The sequence below is a fragment of the Mauremys reevesii genome, linkage group 6 (genome assembly GCF_016161935.1).
Source record: "Mauremys reevesii isolate NIE-2019 linkage group 6, ASM1616193v1, whole genome shotgun sequence".
NCBI classification, from domain to species: Eukaryota; Metazoa; Chordata; order Testudines; family Geoemydidae; genus Mauremys; species Mauremys reevesii.
In genome coordinates this window covers 27,395,419-27,419,533 of record NC_052628.1, presented here as the reverse complement: position 1 = coordinate 27,419,533, position 24,115 = coordinate 27,395,419, and the positions used below count along the sequence as shown (strand labels likewise).

General features: G+C 43.3%; 2 long non-coding RNA genes across 2 annotated transcripts; both read left to right on the top strand.

The window, feature by feature from the left end:
* The first annotated feature begins 4,605 nt into the window (after positions 1-4,605).
* On the top strand, positions 4,606-11,721 carry LOC120407478. Its single transcript, XR_005600016.1, has 4 exons — positions 4,606-6,411; positions 7,279-7,418; positions 7,951-8,096; positions 11,609-11,721. It is a non-coding gene; the product is annotated as an uncharacterized LOC120407478 (long non-coding RNA).
* Positions 11,722-11,904: 183 nt separating this feature from the next.
* On the top strand, positions 11,905-15,863 carry LOC120407479. Its single transcript, XR_005600017.1, has 3 exons — positions 11,905-12,185; positions 13,575-13,934; positions 15,283-15,863. It is a non-coding gene; the product is annotated as an uncharacterized LOC120407479 (long non-coding RNA).
* The last annotated feature ends 8,252 nt before the right edge of the window (positions 15,864-24,115 follow it).

The following is a 24,115-nucleotide window of genomic DNA, read 5'->3' as shown; positions in this document are numbered from 1 at the left end:
TGGAGCATGAGCTTTCGTGGGTGAATACCCACTTCGTCGGATGCAAGTAGTGGAAATTTCCATGGGCAGGTGTATATATATGCAAGAAAGAAGCAAGCTAGAGATAACGAGGTTAGTTCAATCAGGGAGGATGAGACCCTGTTCTAGCAGTTGAGGTGTGAAGGTCTCATCCTCCCTGATTGAACTAACCTCGTTATCTCTAGCTTGCTTCTTGCTTGCATATATATACCTGCCCCTGGAAATTTCCACTACATGCATCCGACGAAGTGGGTATTCACCCACAAAAGCTCATGCTCCAAAATGTCTGTTAGTCTATAAGGTGCCACAGGACTCTTTGCTGCTCTAACCCAGTAGTGGCTGCATAGAACCCCAGGGAAAGGAAGGGAGGACTCCTATGCCAAAATAGACCAAAATATTTTGTTGTGGTGTTAAAATTTATAATAAAGGCAATTCAAAATAAATACTTACATATCTTGACTTTGTCTGTTTCCAGTTTGTCCGAGGTGTCTCCATAGTCTCAAGACTTTTCACAGATTTCCTATTATTCCTAAGGCTGGTTGGCTCTCAGAGTGATCACAGATCCAGTGATCTTTTTTTTTAAAAGAGCTTTGTGCTTTTTTTCAGACTCCAGGAGGGCTGCTTCCCCTACCTTCTGGACTCTCTATAGGGGTGAGGATCTGCTGCTTATGTTTCTGTCTTTTTAATCTTAAAGTTGCCCTTTTTATATATAAATCTGACCCAAGACATTTTTAAGTGAAATGCCAACTTGCATTTTTGTTGTGATTATTTTTCATGCTCTATGTGACACAATCCACCTGCCTCATTTATTTTTTTGCATTTCTAAAATATTTAGGAGCTCATACACTGCTAATCTTGCACTTGTCTAGCACCTTCCATCTCAGAATCTCAAAGTGCTTTACAAACATGTGTAAGTTAAGTCTCACCCTCTCTTTCTGATCTGTGTAACGGTTGTTGAGTCCATTTACTGATGGAACGTTAAGGCACAGAGAGGTTAAGCGACTTGCCTCGAGATACAGAGGAAGTTAGGGGAAGAGCTATGAATAGAATCCAAGGGTGAAATCCTGGCCTTAGGAGGTTCGTGGGAGTTCTGCCATTGACTCCAACAAAGTCAGGATTTCACCCCAGTCATGCTGAGTTCCAGTGCTGTGCTTCGCTTTTGGAAGAAATACTTTCTTTGTAATCATTTTATATTAAGTAACTAGAGAGGCAGTTACTTCCCAGTCAGTAGCAGAAGAAGCTTCATTTACTTTGTCATTGTAAACTCCAGATAATTGTCTGGTTTGATGGAGCGGTGCCCAGGGGCCTACCTTAAAGTTGGGCACAAGGAAGAACCCCCAGCACATAGGAAAAAATCCATCAAGATGACAATGGATTCTGAGACCTAGAAATTCACAAAAGGGTAGCTGTCCCTATACAGCAGCTTCACCGTTGCACAGAGAGAACCTACGTGAGCATCACTCATGTAGGACAGAAGGGTAAAGTATTTTCCAAACTAAGTGTAAGGAGCCTACAGTAGGTTCACTAGAACTTCTTTTTGTTTGTTTCTAAATTTGTATTGTGACAGAGCAGGTATAACACATGGAATACAGTTATCAGCACAACTTAACTGCTTAAAACAAGAGGAGTTCACTGGGAAATTGGCACAGTCCATCACATTTTTTAGTTCTACATAAATGGTAGATTCCTCTAGCAGGACATAGGAAAGAACTGAATAATATTTATTTTTTGTACAGCTCCAGGAAGCAGTCCCCCAGATAAGTTAAAATCTTGTTGTGTGGAATGAGGATGCAATGGTCACCATTTTATATATATATATATATATATATATATATATATATATATATATATATATATATATATATTTGCCAACAAGCCACCACATCGTTACCACAGTTAGTGATTTTTCCCTATGCCTAGAATATCTCAGATTGTGAATGCCTGACTTTTTAATCTCAACTGCTGCATATGGGACAGTGAAGGTAGGTGTTTTCAATATAAGCATATCCGAGAGAACAGGAATTGTGGCTGGATGGCTACAATATATGTGCAGACGTGCAAGGTTACCTTTTGCAGCAAGTGCAGTAGACCTGTTCTGTGGCTGTAATGGAGGGCTGCTTTTTACTGGCGTGGGATAAATCTGTTGCTGTAGTAGACATTGGTCCTAGCTTGATTCCCTTTGAGCCTACTCAGCTTCTAATGCACAGCTACAAGCTGCACTCAAGAATCTCCATTATTTTTTTAAATACAAGGTCTATGGCATTTAAACTTGCTGCAGTTCCGGACAAGCTAAGATTTACATATTCAGTTGACTGGAGTGGTCCCTTAAATCTTCCAGTTCAGCAAGAATGCCTTTTATGTCCTTCCATAGATCCCTGTCCAGCACACTTCTGCTTGTGGCCTAAATAATATGGGCTTAAAATGCATCTCACTTAGTGCTGACTGTTGACATTGCTTATGGAGTTAAATTGACGAAGAAAGTTACAAAACAATATTTTTTGTTCAGTTAAATCTTAACTAAAACAAACCAACCGTCTGATCAGAGGGGTCAGTTACATTTCTTGATATGAAGGGATGTTTTCAAACTGCTCCCAGAGCTGTGTAGGGTTATGTATGCCTGTGAAACCACATTCCAGTTACTTGGCAGGCAGCCATCTCCTTTTGTAAATTGTCGAGCAGACTTGATGTTCCATGGCTTCCCACAGTCTCTGTGTGAAACACAAGGGCAAGTCTGTATCTTTTAAATGGGATCATTCATATGCAATGTGTGTGTGGTGGATAATGGAGCCTAAGGGAGTTAGGTGCCCAAATTCCATCCCTTAGTCCAGCAGTTCTCAAACTGTGGGTCAGGACCCTAAAGTGGGTCATGACCCTGTTTTAATTGGGTCACCATGGCTGGCTTACACTTGCTGGGGCCTGGGGTCAAAGCGTGACCCCCACGGCTCAGGGCTGGAGCCAAAGCCTGAGGGCTTTAGCCCTGGGTGGCGGGGCTCAGGTTATAGGCCCCCCTGCCTGGGGCTGAAGCCATTGGGCTTCAGCTTTGGCCTTCCAGGGGTGGCGGAGCTCAAGTGGGCTCAGGCTAAGTCACAAAGAGGAAGCTGCAGTTCCTAAAGCGAGAGGGGTTCAGCAGAAAGAGAGGACAATGGAAGAAACACCACACGGGGAAAGTGCAATGCCTGGCCAGAGCTAATCCCCAGGGACTGCCAGGAAGAGATGCCACAAGCGGTGAATGAACCCAGGACAGCCACTTTACAGTTTCTAGGTGTTTGACTTTTGGTGTCATCCAATGTAGACTGAACTGAAACTAGTGATAGGGGCTGCGTTTACAGATCGTATTCATCCAAAATGCCCACTGATTTCAATGGGAGTTACGCATGTGTAAAGTCTTCAGGATGGGGCTCCTAGAAGTGGAAGAGGAATCCTTTAAAGAATGAGAGAGAGAGCAAGACCTGGGATTTATGGTCCACGTTTCCTCCCAGGCTAATTTTTGTAGTTGGGTGAATAAAACCTGAATAGAGTCATAGATGGATAGATTTTAAGGCTAGCAGGGGATCATTATGTTCATCTGGTCTAACCCCCTGCATCACACACATGAGTGTTTCACCCAGTAATTCCTGCAACAATTTTGATTGCGCTAAAACATGCCTTTTGGAAGACTGTTAATCTTGATGTAAAGATCTCAAGCGATGGAGAAACTACTACACATATCCCTAGGTAAGTTGATCCAATGGTTGGTTACTTAACTTCTCTGTTTAAGAAACTGTACTTTGTTTCTCATCTGAATTCTTCTAGTTTTACCTTCCAGCCACTGGATCTTGTTTAGCCTTGTGTTTCCGAGACTGAAAAGTAGATCTGGGCATAAAATTTCTAGCAAAACAGGATTTAATCAGAAAATGCTGATTCATCAAACTCACCATGTTTTCATAGCTTCATAGATTCTAGGACTAGAAGGGACCTCGAGAGGTCATTAAGTCCAGTCCCCTGCCCTCATTGCAGGACCACAAGCATGTATCAGCTTTGACAAGCTACAAAGTTCCTTCAGAAACCTGCCAGGTTTCCTGCTAGCTCACCTGGTGGGCTGCTGGTAAGCCCCAGGTTCACCGCATCTGCATCTCCAGGGAAGCCTCGCTCTGTGGGCTGTCCCACTATTGGGGATTCCAGGGCTCCAATGCTCCCTGCCTCAGAGCTAGTGGCCTGGAAACCCTGGGGGCTCTCAGAGCTTCTAGGATCCTTGGCACAGATCTGGGAGCCCCAACTCCCAAGCTAAAAGGCTCCTGACTCCCAGGGCTTCTAAGCTCCTGCGAGCCCTAGTGGACTGACAGGGAGATGGGAGCCATGGCTGAGCCAGAAGCCTTACAGCTTTGGCTCCCAGGGGCAATTTCATTTTGAAATTAAACCTTTTGACTAGTTCAAAATTAATTTATTATGGATTTTCCCTTCCACAGAAAATTCTACTTTTTGTTCTGAAATGGAACTAATTTTTTCCAGAATTTCAAATTTTCCTGCAGGATGGAAATTCTGACTTTTGGCCAGCTAAGAGCTACCTATTATTAGAAATCTTCTTCCTCTGTAGGTACTTTTAGACAACAAGAGTAATGCAGTTTAGAATGAAAACACTGATTTAAACTGTAGCCTTCTCAACAAGCTGAAATACCCAGGGTTCAATTTATGATAATTAATTATTCCTCTACTGCAGAAGACCTGGCAGACCCAGCACAGCCCCAACACTTTTGAATGTTTGTTCACTCACATGTGGCTCCTTTCCCAATCAGTGTGAGCACCCGAGGTAGGTATTCAGTGAGTGGGCTGATGGGCTGTGAGCGGAGGCCACTGCCACTAGACCTCCCTATTTATAGTGAGAAATAGATAAAAGAAATGCCACTGGCTTGGCTACTCAGACAGACATGGAGAGGAACAAGAAATCTAGCAAGCTAGTGGTCCCCTCAGTGGAGGATAAGCAGGTTAGGAAGAAGCGACTATCCTTGAAACAAGGAACTGAACCTGATATGCTGCTTCCCCAAATTATTCCTTTAGTAGCAGGACTGACAACCCCACCTCTCTCCAGCCCCAACCAAGGGAAAAGGTTTGTTGTCACTGCATTCCAAGGAGCATAAAAGAACCACAGAGAATACCCACCTATTGGGCAAGTGACCCAGCCTATTGCATCTTGGAGACCAGATCTACAGTGAAAAGAACAAGCCTTCTCCAAATCTGTTCTTGTTGGTGGAGGGGATGGAGATCAGAGAGCCTATTTTAGGAATACTTATCCTACTGTCAGGGAAGGAGGACAACAGAGGCTCTACCTGCAGAGATAGCCTGAGTATAGAACTGATCTGTGGTTTGCATGGCTGGGGCCTTGTGGTGCAATTTGGTGAGACCACTGGGTTTTTCTTGAGACAGGACAGTTGGACCATGTGGTTTGCTTGAGTTGGAAGAACAATGGGATAGGACTAGGCCATTTAAATAAGGGCTACATAGCGCGTTTGGCCCAAGCTGTATGTGCCTTTATATTGTGAACTCTTTGGGGCAAAGACTCAACTATATATAGTAAGTAAACTATGCCATATAAATATGTACATGCACTTACAGAATAAACAATGAATAGTGATATGCCAGAATCTGCCACACTTACTCAGGTTGGGCAATACATATTCACACCATTGGTGTGAATGGGACACCTCACATGAGAAAGCACTACTTCTGTATGATTGAAGACCATTTGTATCATTGTTGCTATCACTGATCTACAGTTGCAACTAATCTTATACAAAGTATGTCATTGCTAAGGTATCAGTGGCAAAGTTGTACTCTGCCAGGTAAAACAATCCTGTTTATATGCATGTATCATCTTTGTATCTGAAGTTATGAATATTTGCTATGTATTTGTATCTCAAACATGTGTGGTGTTCTTGGGTGACAACCTCAAGATAGTTTTACATCCTGTCTAGCCAGCCCAGTCGGGATGAACTGGACTATTGAAGCTTGATGGGCCATTAAGACAAATCGAGTCTCCAGATATCTCTTCCTGCAGATGCTTCAAACAGCAAGGAGCCACCCTTGTGATTCAGCAAAACATGTAAGGGCATATGATATGGACATGTGACCTTGGACTCCATCTTTGTCAGTAACTTTCCATACACAGGGACTGAGGGCTTTGTTTGGGACAGTAAATTTCCATGCTAATGGCAGAAGAAATAAGACACCTGAGACATCTCCATCTTGCCTCATTCCTGCTCCAATTCTCTGGACTGTGGATTTACAACTAAAAAGAGTATTTTGAACTATGGACTGAGAACTCTCCAATCTTTTGGAAGTTACCAGAGAGACTTTTGCAAGCCAGCAGTCTATTCCATCACGGCTATGATCCTGACCTATGAACACTGAAAATCACTTGTATGTATGATTCTTTAACCATTCAATAAATCTCTTCTTTTCTTTTATTAGTAAAATCTTTAGTGAATTAAAATGTACTAAGAACTGGCTGCCAGCATGCTATTTGGGTAAGATCTGAAGTACATATTGGCCTGGGGGTAAGTGTCTGATCCTTTGGAATTAATAGAACCTGACATATGGTGAACTGAGTTTTCAGTAACCTCTCACTGTATTAGACCTGTTTGTCTGGATGGGAGCCAAGGGCTGGAATGCCTTAAGGGGACTGTTTGGCTTCTTGTTAACCAGAGTGGTGCTACAGAAGCTTTTTTGATACTGGCTTGGACTCTAACTATAGAATAAACTGCCAGTTTGGGGTGGGGGGGATTGTCTACCCTGTTTCTTGCAGTCTGCCCTGACTGTGGCATTCTCAGTGTGGTCCATCCCAGGCACCCGGTCCAAGATACCATAGGAAATAGTGGACTTGTAGTAATAATTTTATTCACAGTCATAATTTGCATATCAAATGTTCTCGTGTCTCTGACTAGTTAGAGGAGTTCCAGCTCTATCAGGCACCAGGCACTCTTCCCTTAGGAAAGAGTGCATATCACCCTCCAGAGGAGTTCAGGGCATAATGTTCATGTGAGAAGCAAATCTCTCCATTTGCCCTCTTTGTCCAGATAATATTTTTTGCAGTTGCAGCATTGGATAAAGAGAAAGGAATGTGGCAACATTTCATTTTTAGCTGTTGTTAACAAGCAAAAATGAAGTTAAAAAGCCTGTTTGTGTTTTTAACTTGACTGTGTCTCAAGTGATTTGGGGGGCATTTGACATGTTTAACAGCTTCTGAATATCTGAATACAGGAAATAACATATATTCATATTCTGTAGTTGGATACCTTCAAACCTATGGACAAGATTATGTTAGTGTACTTCATCCTGCTGAGGGGTCCTACTGTGACCATTATCCATGGAGTCCATGGGCCAAGCTGTTCAAAAACCTGCAATAATGGAGCATAGAGCAGAGAGAGGTTGGTGTGTGCTGTTCCATTGCTTTTATGTATTTGGACATAATGGGCCTCTAGAAAAATGAAGTTAACAGCCAGGGAAGTAATTGTTCTGGCATAGGCAAGCCTAAAAGAACCAGAGGTCTGTGCTAAAAATCTCATTTTCCCTTTGGCAATTGTTGCTTCCATAACCTTCCTGATAAAAAGAACTGTTCATTTATCAGAATAGATGGCACATACATTTCAGATCCTCCCTAAAGCATATAAGACACTTATAGATTCTCATGAAAAAGAATTAAGAATTAGAGTGGGACATAATTAGTAAGTGTGTTGGCAAATGCAGACTTATTGATGATTGATTAAATATTAATCTGTACATTGACCTAAACGTGATCACCAAGAACTTGTTATATTTCTCTTTCTCTCTCCCTTAGAAGCTGATGAACAATGAAGCTGGTTTACAAAACACGGCTCTTTTTAAAATCTTGGCTCCCATTATACTTGATGATGATGATAATGCCGTAACTAACTACCTTATTACTTTTCTGACAAATAGGAAATGATACCTACTAGATACAAAATTCTTGTGGCCGACTGTATACAGTGTGGGACTCTCAGACCTGCAACTAGCAGGCTTGTCTTATCAACTACCAACTTGGAGACATTGATCCTTGGTCAGAATGTGACCCGTGTGTTAAAAAAGTAGGTAAAGAATAAAATGGGTGGGTGGTTGTAGAGAAATGGTGACTATGAATGGTCACCTGTATGTTGAGAAAATATTTTGATACTGGACGACATGTAGTTTATTTGCTTGTGTAGTGAGGTGAGACTGCTGGTCGTCCTGGGAATTAGCTCCTCCAGCCTGGAGCGCCCTCTCCAGGCCAGTGTCTCGCCTGCCTTATGGCCCCCGTGTCCCTCCCAGACCCCAGTGCCCCTTTTCCTCTGGGTTCTGCCCCCAGCAGTAACCCACAGTCTGTTCTCCCCTCCCAGGGGAACCCCCAACCCTCTATCTCCACCTTGCCTCAGTGCCATCATCTAGCCCCCACTCACTGGGGCAGACTGCAGTCTGTAATGGCCACTCATCACTGGCAAGCAGTAGGACCAGCTGCCTCTGTATTCCCAGGCTGCCCCTCTGCAGCCACAGTACCTTTCTGGGCCTTTACCAAGGCCTGCAGCCTGGGGGTTCACCAGGCTGGAGCTCCCCAGCTCCTTTTGCTCTTCCCCAGCACTGCTCCCCTTCAGGTACCTTCTCTCAGGCAGCTAGCCCTTCCCACTCCAGGGCTAGAGTGAGACTCCTCCAGCTGCTGGCCCTCAGCCCTCTTAGAGGGCCAGCTATGGCCTGATTGGGGCGTGGCCCCAGCTGTGGCTGATTTTCCAATCAGCCTAGCTTTTCCCAGCCACAGCCCTCTCTAGAGCTGCTTTTAACCCTGTGGGAGTGGGGCAGCCATCCCACTATAGCTTGGTAAGGCATATGTATAAGTTAAAATGTAAGAATGGCCATACTGGGTCAGACCAAAGGTCCATCTAGCCCAGTATCCTGTCTTCCAACAGTGCACAATGCCACGTGCTTCAGAGGAAATGAACAGAACAGGTAATCAAGTGATCCAACTCCTGTCTCCCATTCTCAGCTTCTGGCAAACAGAGGCTAGGGACACCATCCCTGCCCATCCTGGATAATAGCCATTGATGGACCTATCCTCCATGAATTTATCTAGTTCTTTTTTGAACCCTGTTAGAGTCTTGGCCTTTGCAGTGTCCTCTGACAAAGAGTTCCACAGGTTGACTGTGTGTTGTATGAAGAAATACTTCCTTTTATTTGTTTTAAACCTGCTGCCTATTAATTTCATTTGGTGGCCCCTAGTTCTTGTCATGAGAAGGAGTAAATAATACTTCCTTCTTTAATTTCTCCACATCAGTTATGATTTTATAGACCTCTATCATATCCCCCCTTAGTCGTCTCTTTTCCAAGCTGAAAAGTCCCAGTCTTATTAATCTCTCATCATATGGAAGCTGTTCCATATCCTTAATCATTTTGGTGCCCTTTTCTGAACCTTTTCCAATTCCAATATATCTTTTGTGAGATGGGGCGACCACATCTGCATGCAATATTCAAGATGTGGGCATGCCATGTATTTATATAGAGGCAATATTATATTTTCTATTTTATTATCTATCCCTTTTTTAATGATTCCCAACATTCTGTTTGCTTTTTTGCCTGCCACTGCACACTGAGCAGATGTTTTCAGAGAACTATCCACAATGACTCCAAGATCTCTTTCTTGAGTGGTAACCGCTAATTTTGACCCCATCCTTTTATATGTATAGTCAAGATTGTTTTCCAATGTGCATTACTTTGCATTTAAGACCATAACGTAATAAGCCTACAAGACCTTGACGATAATAACTTAGCTAAACTAATTGAGGCATAAGGCCTCAAAAGCCTTAGCATAAGCAGCTAACCAGGAGTAACCTTGGATCATAAGATATCCCAAGATAGAATACTGTAAGAAACTAGCATGACTAAACTGATGTCATGAGACCACAAGATGCCAGTTTATACCAGCTTTAGATATTTTAAGTTATGAACATCAGCAGACATCCAGCCACAAGAATACCATGGTAACTAACTGATGTATATGCCAAGAAGCTCAATGTCCTAGAGAAGGACACCCCAGCGTTAGTAGGGCGAGGAAATACAGATAAGAAAAAGGGGATGAAACCCCTACTACATATGCATTAGGCATAGTGGGTGTCAGCATAGCACATTATAAAAGCTGTATCCAGGCCTGTGTGCCTTGGGAAATGCCAGGTTGCTAACTGATGATGATAACGAGGAGGAAGAGAACTAATACTTCAGGTTTTTCTGTAAGGGATCATGTGAGTGTATGGATGCTCAGACACTCATTTTATACTAATGCTATCTTCCTTGCTGGGTTGGAGTGTTCGTGACTTTAATTGTGCTAATAAAAGTAGTACAAGGACAGAACCCCTTTCCTAAATGTAACTGTCTTCATGCACGTTGGGTTTCTTGTAATAACTTTAATATTTCTGGAAGCAGAACCATGCCAAACCACAGAATGTGAACTGGGAATTAACACACAATCAATAGGTCAGGCAGTACACATGACAAATTGATTTGTAAGTTCAGAAATTGTGACAATAGGGAAACAGAGTAAAGATGGCAGCAGGTCAGGAATCAGAAAAGGGTTGATTGGAAAGATCATGTATGTTTCCTTTAATCAGAATTAAGATCTCATAGCTTAATGCTGGATATACAGCCAACCTGCTATAGCAGATAGTGTGAGATCCTAATGGAAGAGGCTGTAAACCAGTGCCCTACCAGCTTTGAGAATGGAAAGTGATGCTATTTTCATAATATATCTGGCCTAATGTGAGCAAGTAGTATCAGAAACCCCTTGTAACCCTCTCATTTTCCACCCAGTTTTGCAGTCCCATGAGCACAAGTTTGAGAATAGCATCTGAGTATTTGGGTTCTCATCTGTGCTAGCCAGACTTCCAATCTTTTAGAGGTTCACCCACCACTATGATCTACTAAAGAAAAGCACTATATGAGAGCGTGGTGGTGGGGGAGAGGGTGTTTGTTAGTAATATATAGCTTCTGCTCAATAGACAGAAAACTAAGAAGAATAAACAACCTGGATTTTTTTCCTTTGCTTCCTTTCAATTTCATGTCAGGTCCCTGCTGCACCCATCTTGGTTCAGGAAACAGGCCTGTAGTAGTTAGTGGATTCCCAGTGGTGCTTCCCAACTAAACTTTGCAATATAGAGGAAGTTGGCTGCAGGAATAAGTTCCAGTCTGAAAAATGGTGGTAATGCTATTCACTCTATAATCTCTAATTTACATGACTGTACATGTCTTAAAAACAATTTTTGGCTGCTTATTTGAAAAATTACATGGACCAAATGTGGTTCTGGCATAAGCAAACACAGCTCCCACTAAGTCGGGGACAAATAACTCCTGAGGGGTTATATTTAGAACAAACACCATGCATTCCCAGCAGCTTTTCTTGTGGTGTATCTTCACTTTTGTTTCCAGTCCTCCTGACTGAAACCAGGAAGCACAGAAGTGTGCAAACTTCAAGTTAAGACCGTTTTCTCAAATGCTAAGGTTTCAGTTCAAGTTTCAGATGATGGAGGAGGCTATTTTTATATCCGTGTACCTTAATCTGTGTATTCATTGTTACTGTGTATAGAAGCAGCACGACTGCGGAAGGTGGGGAACACAAATACCTTGGCCCTGATCCTGCAAACTGATCTGCATGAGCGAACTCCCACACATCCCCATTGAGATTATTGAGGCATGGCACCTAAGGTATGTATAATGTCCCTCATTACCGGGTAACTGATTGCCTCACAGCCTTTGTATTTATGAACACCCTTCTGAGGTAGGGAAGTGCCATTATCTGTATTTTACAGGGAAGGAAATGAGGCACAGAGAGGCTAAGTGATTTGCCCAGGGAAACACAGGAAATCTGTTATGGAGCAGGGCACTGAAGCCAGCTTTCCCAAGTCCCAGACTAGTGATGTAATCATTGGACAGACACACACGCCCCTTCCTCTCATACATGAGAACAAAGGTTTGCTTGCTTAGATCAACTGTCAGGGTTGTGGCCTTAAGAGACTAGTTTTGTGGTTCTGTTTCTTCAGGTGGAAAATCAAGAGGGTGATTTTCAAACATTTGTATAGCAATACAATTTCAAACTCAAAATCATCAGAACTCCTGGGAAAGTCCTCCTGCCTCTCCAGTGATGGTTCTTCTGGGGTCTACAGGTACAAGCATAGGAGTCTCCTCATCCTCCACCATCAGGGAAGCCACTGAGTCCTCTCCTACCCTTCTAATATCAATCTGTTTTCACCACAGTATGACAGATCGACTGAAGGAAATTTTTCTTCCTGAATATGGCCATCAAGTTGTTGCTATGCTAGATGAAAATGGGCAGGTTGAGTTGGGTTGACTTTTATTTTTCTCCGGGCGTGCTCCACCCCAACTCCACTCCAAGGCCTTGCCCTCACTCCACCTCTTCCTGCTCCTGCTTCTGCTCTGCCTCCTCCCCCAAGGCCCTGCCCCACCTCTTCCCATGCCCATTCTGCCTCCTTCTCTGAAGCCCCCACCTACCGCTCCCTGCTCTCCACCCTCTCCTAAGTGCCTCCCCCAGCTGCCAAACAGTGAACAGCAGTGGCTGGTGGGTGCTGAGAACCCACTATTTTTTTTCCAGGGGTTCTTGAGCCCCAGAGCATCCATGGAGTTGGTGCCTATGTGTTAAATCCATGTTTGTTTGCTAGGTACAGTGCACACAGAATTAGGTTGTTTTGCAAAATTCCTAAGAGAGTTAGTATGTCAACATTCATTGTGCAACTCTGCTATTTACTGTGTAACAGGGTGATAACAGCAGTGAGTTTTCCTGTAAATGTGCAAAATTTTCTTGGCTGACACCATGTACAAAGTAGTTGTGCCAGGAAAAAGGGTAGCAGGCACACTCCGCCTTCCCTTGGGGTGGGAGGGCAGGAGGCATGTTTGCACTCACAGATAAGAGAGACACTTCATCGAAAGGTGCCCCTCAGAGTGTGCAAAAATTCAGACACATTGCTTAACTGACATTGCATCCTCATAACGTATGCCCCATATATCCAGAAAATAAGAGGATATGTGAAAATCAAGAATCCTGTGCTGCTGTATGCAAAAATACAAGTGTGCAGAGCAAGTTCCTGCATCCCCTTGCAAGATTCAGTTCCAGATCACCTTCCCTCTCTTTTACATTTTATTTCTTTCTTCATCAGTGCTGACACCTGCTCTTCCTTTCTTCTAAGTACATCTCTAAGAATACCCAAGTCGTCATGCCTTTTTGAGTAGGTGCATCTGAAAAACATTTGAAAGGGCTGCTGTGCACATCATGAGCATTTACGGGGTTAAAGTTAAATACTTATGCCTTTTAGAACCACTCCTCACAGCCACTTCTCCATATGTTAGTGCTTACACATGTATTTTCTCAATTTACACATAGAATGCCACTAAGACTAGTGAAAGCTTTTGTAACAATCATATCTTTTTGCTAATGCCTTAGTGCCAGCCCTATGGATTAATTGCCTGGTGAAGAAAGCTGAGACAAACCCTTTTGCAAAACTGGTTTGCATATAACCCTCAAACTCTTCCATTCACAGAATCAAAGTGCCTCTGCCTCATGCCGTACCAGTGTCCGAAGGATGAGAACCAGCCTATCAGAATGGGATTTGCACACAGAAGAAATCCAACCTCTGTGCAATGGGAGCAATGAAACGTGCTAAAGTGAAATCTGAAACATTGCATCCTGGGAAATGTTTGACTTAACATGTCACGGAAGATAATAAAGAATAACTCGTCCTTATTGAAGAAATTCCGGCCTTCGCTTATAACGATGTTACTTTACTTAGAAATATTGTCTTCAGAAATATCAGTGAAAGCTTGTGGAGGGCCTAATCCTGGAACCTTCACTGAAATGACCTTACCCATGTGCCAGTGGGATTTCTTGTTTCTCCATATAGGTACTTATATGGCCCTCATCAACTTAATACTTGAGCACATGAATAAGGTTCCAATATAAAGCCCTAAAATGTAGACATATTGCATGTTTGCCTGCATGGAGTTTGTGTTTACACAAGTAAAGGCCAATGGTATAAGCATATTGAGACATAGGAGTATTTATAACATGTGTAGTTATTCAAGATCATAATATTAGAAACCCTTGAAAGCACTCTAGTATAACCTCTACCTACAGCATACTGTAGAAATGTTACTTTGTCACAGACCTGGCCACATACTCATGGTAAATTATAACACTGCTCCCAAGCTGCATGCCTCTTGCTAAAATTAATTCTGTACATTTAATTGTAACTAATTTTTTTCAAACCAATGAATAGAGCAAAAATAATTTTATAGCAAACATTACCAGTGCTAAAATGAGTCAACTGTTCTGTCTGCTCCTGTCAGGGCAGAATTCGGCCCAATGACTTTACAGAACCCAAATAATAAATGGGGAAAAAATCCCTAAGGAATACACACAGAGAGAGTTCCTGAAATTGAAATCTGAACCCTAAATGAGCTAATACTTCTCAAGAATTTTGTCAGAAAAGAATCCAATATGCCTCACACCCCTATAGGGCCAGAATCCATCCTTTCTGTTGTTAAGTCAAATCTATCCCATCTCTGGTAGTACAGAGAGAAAAAAATCAATGACCTTTTATTTTACTTGGTCAATAGCCATGTGCAGTAATTACTCCATAATTAATTGCAAGAGTGGAGCATCAAATTGAATGGAGAAGTAAATGCAGTCTGAGAGAAGTGGAGCTGATATGTAATGTTATGAATAGCAAGATGTAACAATTTTAGGAGCACTGTACATGACCGGGTCTGTGAGGGGGAGTTATGGTGTTTTTGATTATAAGGACTTCTTTCCTGACTGCATTAAATTAATTTAGATTGGGGGCTGTGGGGAGAACAAACAGGGAAGTAATACAATGGCTACCCAGCTAAGAATACCCAGTCTCACGCTTGAAAGACAATGGGTAAAAGTATCTGCTTCAAGGACCTTGCATCCTGTCTTGAAGGAAGATGCAAGTTTCTTTTGCCAGGCTGGGAACTTGGAGCTCAAAAGAATGCTAAATAGTTAAAAGCCCTCTGAGGAGATGGGCAGTCACTTGTCAGAAGCTGTCTAGAGAGACAAGCTAACAGAGTGAGAGAGAGAGGACTCTGCGGAGGGCATCTAAGCAGTAGGGCCTTTCCAGATCCAGAGAGAGATACACCTTAGGGATAAGATAGGTATGTATACGGTCCGTTATATTGGTTTTGAGATGTTGTCTCTGAAATGTGTTTGTTCTAAATGTAACCCCTCAGGAGCTATTTGTCCCTGACATACTATGCTAAGACTCAAGGGGACTTGCCCCTGGACAACGGAGGCTCAGGACTCCAGTTCCCAGATTGCCTGAAGTCCTGGATGCAGATAGAACAAGCTGGAAGCTACTACCAGAACCAATCAGAATCCAGAAGTCAGGGACAAAGGGTTTGGTTTTACTTTTATTTTTGGCTGTTGCTGGAGAGCAGGGAGAGAAACATCACAGCCTGGGGGTGGGGTGAGGGGTGTAACCCATTAAACTGTCCAGAGAATAACTTTGAACTCTGTCCGTGATTGCTGGGTCATTGACGGGTTGTTACACTCAGATGCACCCCAAAACTGCAATCCCAAGCTACCAAAAAAATGAAGCAAGACACACAGGTAAATTGTCAGTCAAAACAAGTAATAACCATGAACCAGTTAAGTCAGCAACAGTCTGAACAAAACAAAATAGTCCAAAAGGTTGATGTGTAGCAGCAATCCCTGAGTAGCTGCACGCATGTTTTGTTGAGCTGTCTGTGATGATGACTCCTGGGTCTCTGTCCTCAGAGTATCCTGTGAACTCAGAGCCCCCATCAGCATATTCAAGAAGTTTATTTTGTCTTTGTCAGCATTAAATTTAATCTATCACAGTATTGCCCAATTCCCCAATGAGGTTAAGTTTTGCTGCAATTTCTCAGTCTTGTTTTTTCTACTGTTTTAACAGCTTAATGTCCTCTGCAAACTTCCCCACTGTTCTATGAACCTCCCCTTCACAATCACTGCTGAATATATGAAAATGTACATCCCCAAACCAATCCCTGAAGATCTTCACCAGCAAAAAGAAAACTTTCTTCTGTGGATGTCACAAGTCATTATTTAGATTATTCAGCCATCTAGCTGCTGCATCCGCAAGGATAGCAAACACTTGCAGACGCCCCTCCAATTGTGTTTGACCATCTGTATTGCTGCCTTGCAATCACACTGTGAAGATTGGGTTAAGCCAAAATTCTGCATTATGGAAGCTATTCTGGCCATTCCAGTCAGCAGTCTGTTGAGCCAATCCAGGATCAGCTTCCCAGATTGCAAACAGGTGGATGTAAATTAGGGCTTCTATCACATAGTTGCTGCTACTATGTGAGGACATAGCTATTGGCCCTGATATGCCATTGTACATCCAAGATTGGCACTTGACTGGTAGCTCTGGATGGGCAGCTCTGGACACGAATGCATGACAAGCTAATGAAAAAAGATGTCGCCAAGTCAGTCATGACAAGTCAACAGGAGCTGCAGCAGTAAGTGTTTTCTTCTGGAGCTGAGTAGATCTTCTTGTGAGACGTGTGTCTTATTGGAACCATTGTTGGCCTTGTGTGCAGCAGCTTGTTTTAATTTTTCATAGCCTTCCATTCAGTTTTAAGGGTGAGGGCCTCTTGTTGAAGCTCTGGAGGAGCTATATGAGACAACACATATAAATTAGGTATGAATGTGTGACTAAGGCAACCACTCATGATATGGGTGGCTGTATTCAGTTCTGAATCAACGAGGTGGGTACGCCAACATCTGCCCCAAACTGCTGTACAATATTCCACTGGAGCAAAGAACAGCACCAGGACTGAGAACGGGTTTGATTCCCCTGAAGGTCCTTGCTAGCTTCTGCCTTGATGTGCGGCCAGCAGAGACACATTGTGGAGGGAATCAATGAACTGACCAGATCAATACAATCCCCAGTAAAAAAAAAAAAAAAATCTCAAATGAACCCAACTTTGTTGTTGTTGCTGTTAATAGGTTGAACTGATTTTGGATAAACTTCCCTCCTCCTCGCTCACTTCTTAACTTTGCTGATTCTTTATTGTGATCTCAGCTGGTCTAACCATTTTTAAATGGAAGTTGATGTCTTGAAATCTCATGGGTTCCAGGCTTTGCCCAGAGTTTTAATCAGGAGGAATAGAATTCAGTACATTCTGAGCACTTTTGAGGTGGAGACGTGCAGAGTATGTGAGATTTGAAAAGAACATGTGACCAGTGTCCAGCTGAGAAATTTCTGAACTGACATTGCACTAAACGGAATATCATCTGAGACAGGGAACTCCTGGGGTCAAGTAAAGGGAACGGAAATGGAAATATGAAACCAGAGGTAGCATCTGGTTGGTGTCAGAAGAAGGAGGGGAAAGGATGGGAGACAGAGAGGATGGAGTACAGGGTGGAGACATGGGAGGAGAAAGGAAGGATAAAAGCACCCTCAGAAGATACAGATGAGGCAGATAAGTATCCAGATTTAAAGGGATTAGCCAGAGTGAACTGTTTGAAGTTCACCCAGCTACAATATTTTGTGTGTCTTATCTCAGTCAGGCAGTAGTTTATTTTGTAAATGTGGAGATCTCTGTGTGCTGGAATATAATTATAATGCACCATAATTTGGTTTCTTTGAACTGTTTCTTAAGCAAGTATTTCCAGGCTTTCTTAAGGTACCATGCTATTTTCTATGGACATTTTCCTATTTTTAAGGCATAGATCGCTGGGTTTCTATTATCCGTGTGCTATTTATCAGGAATTTTCCACTAAATATGATTTTCTTTTTGCCTCCAGCAGTGTAAAGAGGCTGCTTCTAGCCAGAGCAATAAAATCTTTGTCAATTTACATTTCATGCCAGCTGCTCACAGGAAAAGGGTAGAGACTGCAGATCTGTAACCTAGGAATAACACTCTGTGCAGTAAAAAAAACAGGAGTACTTGTGGCACCTTAAAGACTAACAAATTTATTTAAGCATGAGCTTTCGTGAGCTACAGCTCACTTCTTTGGATGCATAGAATGGAACACACAGTCAGGGGATATTTATACATACAGAGAACATGAAAAGGTGGAAGTATGCATACCAACAGGCAGAGTCTAATCAATTGAAGATGATGATCCTTATCAGGAGAGAAAAAAACTTTTTGAAGTGATAATTAAGATGGCCATAGAAGGGTGTGAGAGAACTTAAACATAGGAAATAGATTCAATTGGTGTAATGTTTTGAGTCTGTTTTTTTTTTTTTTTTTGCAAAAATTGCACCTTTCAAGTCTCTCACTGAGTGGTTAGAGAGGTTGAAGTGTTCTCCCACTGGTTTTGAATGTTATGATTCCTGATGTCAGATTTGGTCCATTTATTTATTTTTTTGAGAGACTGTGTCGGTTTGGCCAATGTACATGGCAGAGGGCATTGCTGGCACATGATGGCATATATGTTGTTGGATGTGCAGCAGGTACGAGCCCCCTGATGCGTGTCTGATGTGATTAAGTCCTATGATGGTGTCACTTGAATGGATATGTGGACAGAGCTGGCATCGGGCTTTGTTGCAAGGATAGGTTCCTGGGTTAGTGTTTATGTTGTATGGTGTGCGGTTACTGGTGAGTATTTGCTTCAGGTTGGGAGGCTGAATTAATATGCAAACTAGATACTATTAACTGTGGGTTAAACAAAGACTGGGAATGGTTGGGTCATTACACCAATTGAATCTATTTCCCTATGTTAAGTTCTCCTCACACCTTCTATGGGACATCTTAATTATCACTTCAAAAAGTTTTTTTCCTCCTGCTAAGGATAGCTCATCTCAATTGATTAGACTCTGCCTGTTGGTATGCATACTTCCACCTTTTCATGTTCTCTGTATGTATAAATATCCCCTGTCTGTGTGTTCCATTCTATGCATCCGAAGAAGTGAGCTAGCTCTCAAGCTCTCTCATCTTAAAAAAATTTGTTTTTCTTGTGTGCCACAGTACTCCTGTTTTTTTTTTCTGTGCAGTGTGGGGCTTATATTCTGCAGCCCTCCAAAAACATTAGAGCAGAGCAATATTTCAGCGCAAATAATCTATTGGATTCACTGCACCTGGGTATGGGGCTTTTTCTCCTTTCTGGGAGCAGATTATTTTTCTCAAATTCAAGTTATGTTGATTGGTTTTCAAAAACATAGGTGCTGCATGTTCCTTACTCAAACTATTTGAATCAAGTTTCCATGAAAATACTCATGTTTATAAATTCAATATTAATGCCTATTAATATTTTATTGCTTAAAATTCACTGTGTCCATGAACAATCCTGTAAATTAAGGGAGGGGCACGGGGTGTCTGTGTTTTAAGGCATTGATGGGGAGTCAGGAATGTAATGGAACTGTATTATAATCAGCCACTAGGTGGCACTGTGTGTAAAATACCTTATTAAAGCTAACCTCAGCACATTACCTGGGGGAGCATTAAAAGATTTTGAATACATCTGGTGTGCATAAGCAAGCTCTGTGGCCAGTCCAAATCTGGTACAGAAACATGAGGAGGAGGTCTGGGTTTAATTCCCAGTTTTGCTCCAGACTGCTGTGGGACATTGGGCATTAATCTGCACAGTGGGGTTAATGCATCTTTTTTTCCCTAGCCTTCATCTATCTCGTCTATTTAGACTATACACTCCCTGGGCACTATCTCTTCCAGTGTGCCTGTACAGTACCTAGTAGAATGGGGCCTGTTCTCAGTCGGAGCTTGTAGGTGCCCACATATCACAAAATAATAAGTAAACTCTTTTGCTATAATATTCATAGAAGTTGAAAACAAAAAGGGACAGAAATGTGGTTGAAGTAAATTAATTCATTTAAAAACTTGTGCAAATTTATTTTCACTGTTTGCCAACTTCTAACATACATGCCTGTAAAATTCATGGGTACATCTATGTGTATATACAAAAGCACATTAGCACAGATGCAGAATAGGAGCATGCAGAGTGGCTTGATGTGAAGTTATCCACTCTACCCAAGTCAATGTCTTTTTGTGCTCAGAGATACAATTTTTTGTGAATGTAAACAAATGTACAAGCATAGTATCTGTGTAGCGTGGCCTCCCTTGGAGATTGACAGCAAGGGAGGGCCAGATGCCCCCTGATGGGCGGAACCAGGAAAGCCACGCCCACCACACCAGAAGCAGAAGGGTGGGACAGGAACAGGAAGTATAAAAGGCAGCCCCTGTAGTTCAGTTGGGAGGAAGCCACTGAGGGAGGCAGATGCTTCTATCCTGCTGCTGGAGTCTGAGCCAGCTGAGAACTCTTCTGCCTTCTTTGCCTACTTTCTACTTGCACAAAACTGAACACTCCATCTCCCAACCCTCACTCACTTGCACATTTTCAGTGGGCTGGCTCAGGGGGTTACGGTGCAGGAGTGGGTGGGGGCTCTGGCTGGGGGTGTGGGTATGGTTCCTGACCAATGGGAGCTGCAGAACCGGCGCTTGGAGCGGGGGCAACATGCAGAGTCCCCTTGCTGCCCCTGTGTGTAGGAGCCAGAGGTGGGACATGCCGCTCCATGGAGCCACAGCAGGCAGGAAGCCTGCCTTAGCCCTGCTGTGCCGCTGACCAGATTTTAATGGCCCAGTCAGGAGTGCTGACTGGAGCCGCCAGGTCCCTTTTTGACCGGGTGTTCCAGTTGAAAACTGGACACTGGCAATTCTACTGCTGCCCCGAGGACTCGTCTGAACTTCCTGAGCTACCAGACATGCCAGATACTGAGGAGCAGCTAGGATTACTGCTTGCAGTGTACTCAGGGAAGACAGAGGACAATCCAGAGATCCAGGTACATTTCAAGCAGGGCTTGATTACCCAATAGGCAGACTAAGCACGTGCTTAGAGCCACCAGCAAAGCAGGGGGCACCAAAAAAAATGAGGAGTTTTTTTTTTTGGAAAAAATTTGATATTTGATATTTCAGAAAAAGCATCGAAGTAGTCATCATGGGAAAAATCAGAACTTTGTGTAGTGGAGTGGGCCTGCATCCTCCTACCCCCTGCCATCCCATCCCTGGGCTGGCAGCCACTCCAACCAGGAGGCCTGTGGGAGTTTACTGTCTTCTTGGGCCCCCTAGACCAGTAAGGAAGCCTAACACTCTCCCCCCATTTTTCTATTCTTTTTATTACTTATTCCCACCTAAACCGGGGGCGGGGGGGGATCCTGCTAACGTAGATTGAAATAATGCGAGGAAATCAGAGACTGTAACTGATCATCCTACTCCTGGTGGTAAAACTGACATTGTTCTAGAAGGTGTGAATATGTCAGAGACTGAACCTGCTAATAGGAGAAAAGATCCTGGTATGGGGGTTGATTTCAGTACCGATGATGTCGCTTACTGGATAGATCGTGGACCAAATGACTGTCAACAACACACTAGGCCATTTGAGAAATCACGTCGGACTTTTACCAATGGCAAACAAACAAGATATTGTCCACAAAAATATTTTTTGGCATGAAAGTGAATGGTGAGAAATACACTCAAGAATAGCTGCTGTAGTCATCATCAACAGGGGATGTGTACTGTTTCGTTTGCAAACTTTTTGCATATAAACTTTCAACATCCTGGTTTGCTGCAGTTGGATTTAGTGACTGGCGGAATACTGTTTTAATTGAACAACATGAAAATAGCACTACTCTCAGAGGTTCAATGTTGACATATTTAAATCGAAGACAGGGCTTTGGATTGACACTCAAATTGGAAGAACAAATTAAAGGGGAGCGTGAATACTGGCAACATGTCTTGCAGCGTGTTATAGCTGTTATTCAAACATTAGCTGAATGTGGTCTGCCTTTCCAGGGATCAAATGACACATTTGGATCATTGCAGAATGGAAATTTCTTGGGATTGTTGGAGCTTGTGGCCCAGTTGACTCATTTTTAGCAGGCCATATCTCAAAATATGGGAATGCGGGCAAAGGTAACCCATCATACTTATCCAAGACAATATGTGATGCACTCATTGGTCTAATGAATGACTAAGTTAATTCAGCTATTGTGGATGAAATAAGTACTGCTGGGTACTTCAGTTTATCTGTCAACTCTATACCTGATCTTTCACATATTGATCAATTGAGTATTGTACTAAGATATGTGTCTCTCACAGATGGAAAACCAGTTGAAAGATTTATAACATACCTCAATTTGAAAAGCCACACTCGTGAAGAAATGGCAAATCAAGTACTGCATTATCTGTGCCAAGTTTGCAAAATAGATTTCTCAAAGTGCAGAGGTCAAGCTTATGACAATGTTGCCAATATGTCAGGGCGTTATCAAGGAATACAGAAGAAGCTTTTAGAACAGAACAAATATGCCATATTCATACCATGTGCTGCACACTCTCTCAATCTTGTTGGCCGCAGTGCTGCTGATTGTTGTCCGGGGTCAGTAAGGTTTTTCTCAACAGTCCAGTTAGTTTATACATTTTTCTCTGCCTCAACACACCGATAGTTCTTAAAACATATTTGGGCAATGATCGTGTGTTGAAATCTCTTTCTACTACTCGCTGGGAGCCACATGCAGTGGCAACAAATGCAATTCTGGAGTCCTACTCAAAGACTGTGGATGCATTAGAAAGTATAGCTGAAGACCAATCACAAAAGGGAGAAACTATACGAGAGGCAGAAAACATTGTAAACAAGATGCAAGAACTAGAGTTTGTATTCATGTTGACCATGTGGAATGAAATTTTATAACACTTTTACCACACAAGTCAAGCTCTAAGAAAAAAAATGGATTTGAAAACATGTGCAGACCTCTGTCAATCATTAGCAGACCACTTACATGCTTTGAGGAATGATTTTACTGTATAGTATTGTTTTTATTTTGAATTACATATGGGAGGACACCATAATCTTTTCAGGGCTTAGGGCCTCTACAGGTCTTAATCCGGCCCTGACGCCGAGGAAGGGAAGGAAGTGGTCTGACTGTGGTCTGGCTGGGTTGCTGCCGGAGTCTGGTTCAGTGTGTTGCATCTGGATTCCAGCTGACCCAGTGGCAGACCACTCTGCCACTGTTAGGGCCCTGGGTTGAGACGCAGTGGAGTCGGTTGGGCCTGCATCCTCCTACCCCCTGGTATCCCATCCCTGGGCTGGCAGCCACTCCAACCAGGAGGCCTGTGGGAGTTTACTGTCGTCTTGGGCCCCCTAGACCAGTGGCGGGCAACCTGTGGGGAACGGTGAGCTGTAGCCACTGGGAGCTGTGGGCGGCTGTGCCTGCAGACGGTCAATGAAAACAAACTCTCTTGTGGCCCACCAGTGGATTACCCTGATGGGCCGCATGTGGCCCGTGGACCACTGCCCTAGCCTATGTTGGGTGCTTGCCCCTTGCCTGGGCCCACTAGACTGTGTTGGGTGCTCGCCTCTGTCTGAGAGCTGGAGCCCTAGCCTGCTGGTACCCCACCCTGCTTGAGGGTCAGGGTCTGGATAATTCACTGCTCTGCCCTGCCTGAGGCTGGAGCCCTACACAGTTGGTATCCTGCCCTGTGTGCGGGCTGGATCCCTGGCTTATTCACTGGGTCTGCCCTGCCAGAGTGTTGAGGCCCCAGACTGTGCTCGGTACCCTACTCTGTCTGAGGGCTTGGGGTCCCAGACTATACCAGGCTCTACTCTGCCTGAAGGTTGGGCTTAAGACTGTTGGTGCCCTGCCCTGTCTGAGGGCTTGGGCCCCTATACCACTCACTGCTTGACCCCACTGGAGGCACTGAGCCCAAGACTGCTAACTTGCCCCTTGTCTAAAACTGGTATTCCAGGGGAGTGACAGCCAAGAGGTGTGGCCTCCCTCGGAGATAGACAGCGAGGGAGGGCCACACACACCTACATGTTTACAATCTATATACACAACAGTTTGTGTTGTGGCTCCCTAGATATAATAAGCCAAGCCACAATAGATCACATCATGGAGGATAGGTCCAGCAATGGCATTAGCCTAGATGGTCAGGACTGTACCACATACTCTGAATGTTGCTAGCCTCTGTTTGCCAGAATCTGGGAGAAGACTCATTCCCTTTGAAGCATCTGGCATTGGCCACTGTAGGAAGACAGGACATGGGGCTCACTGGATCATTG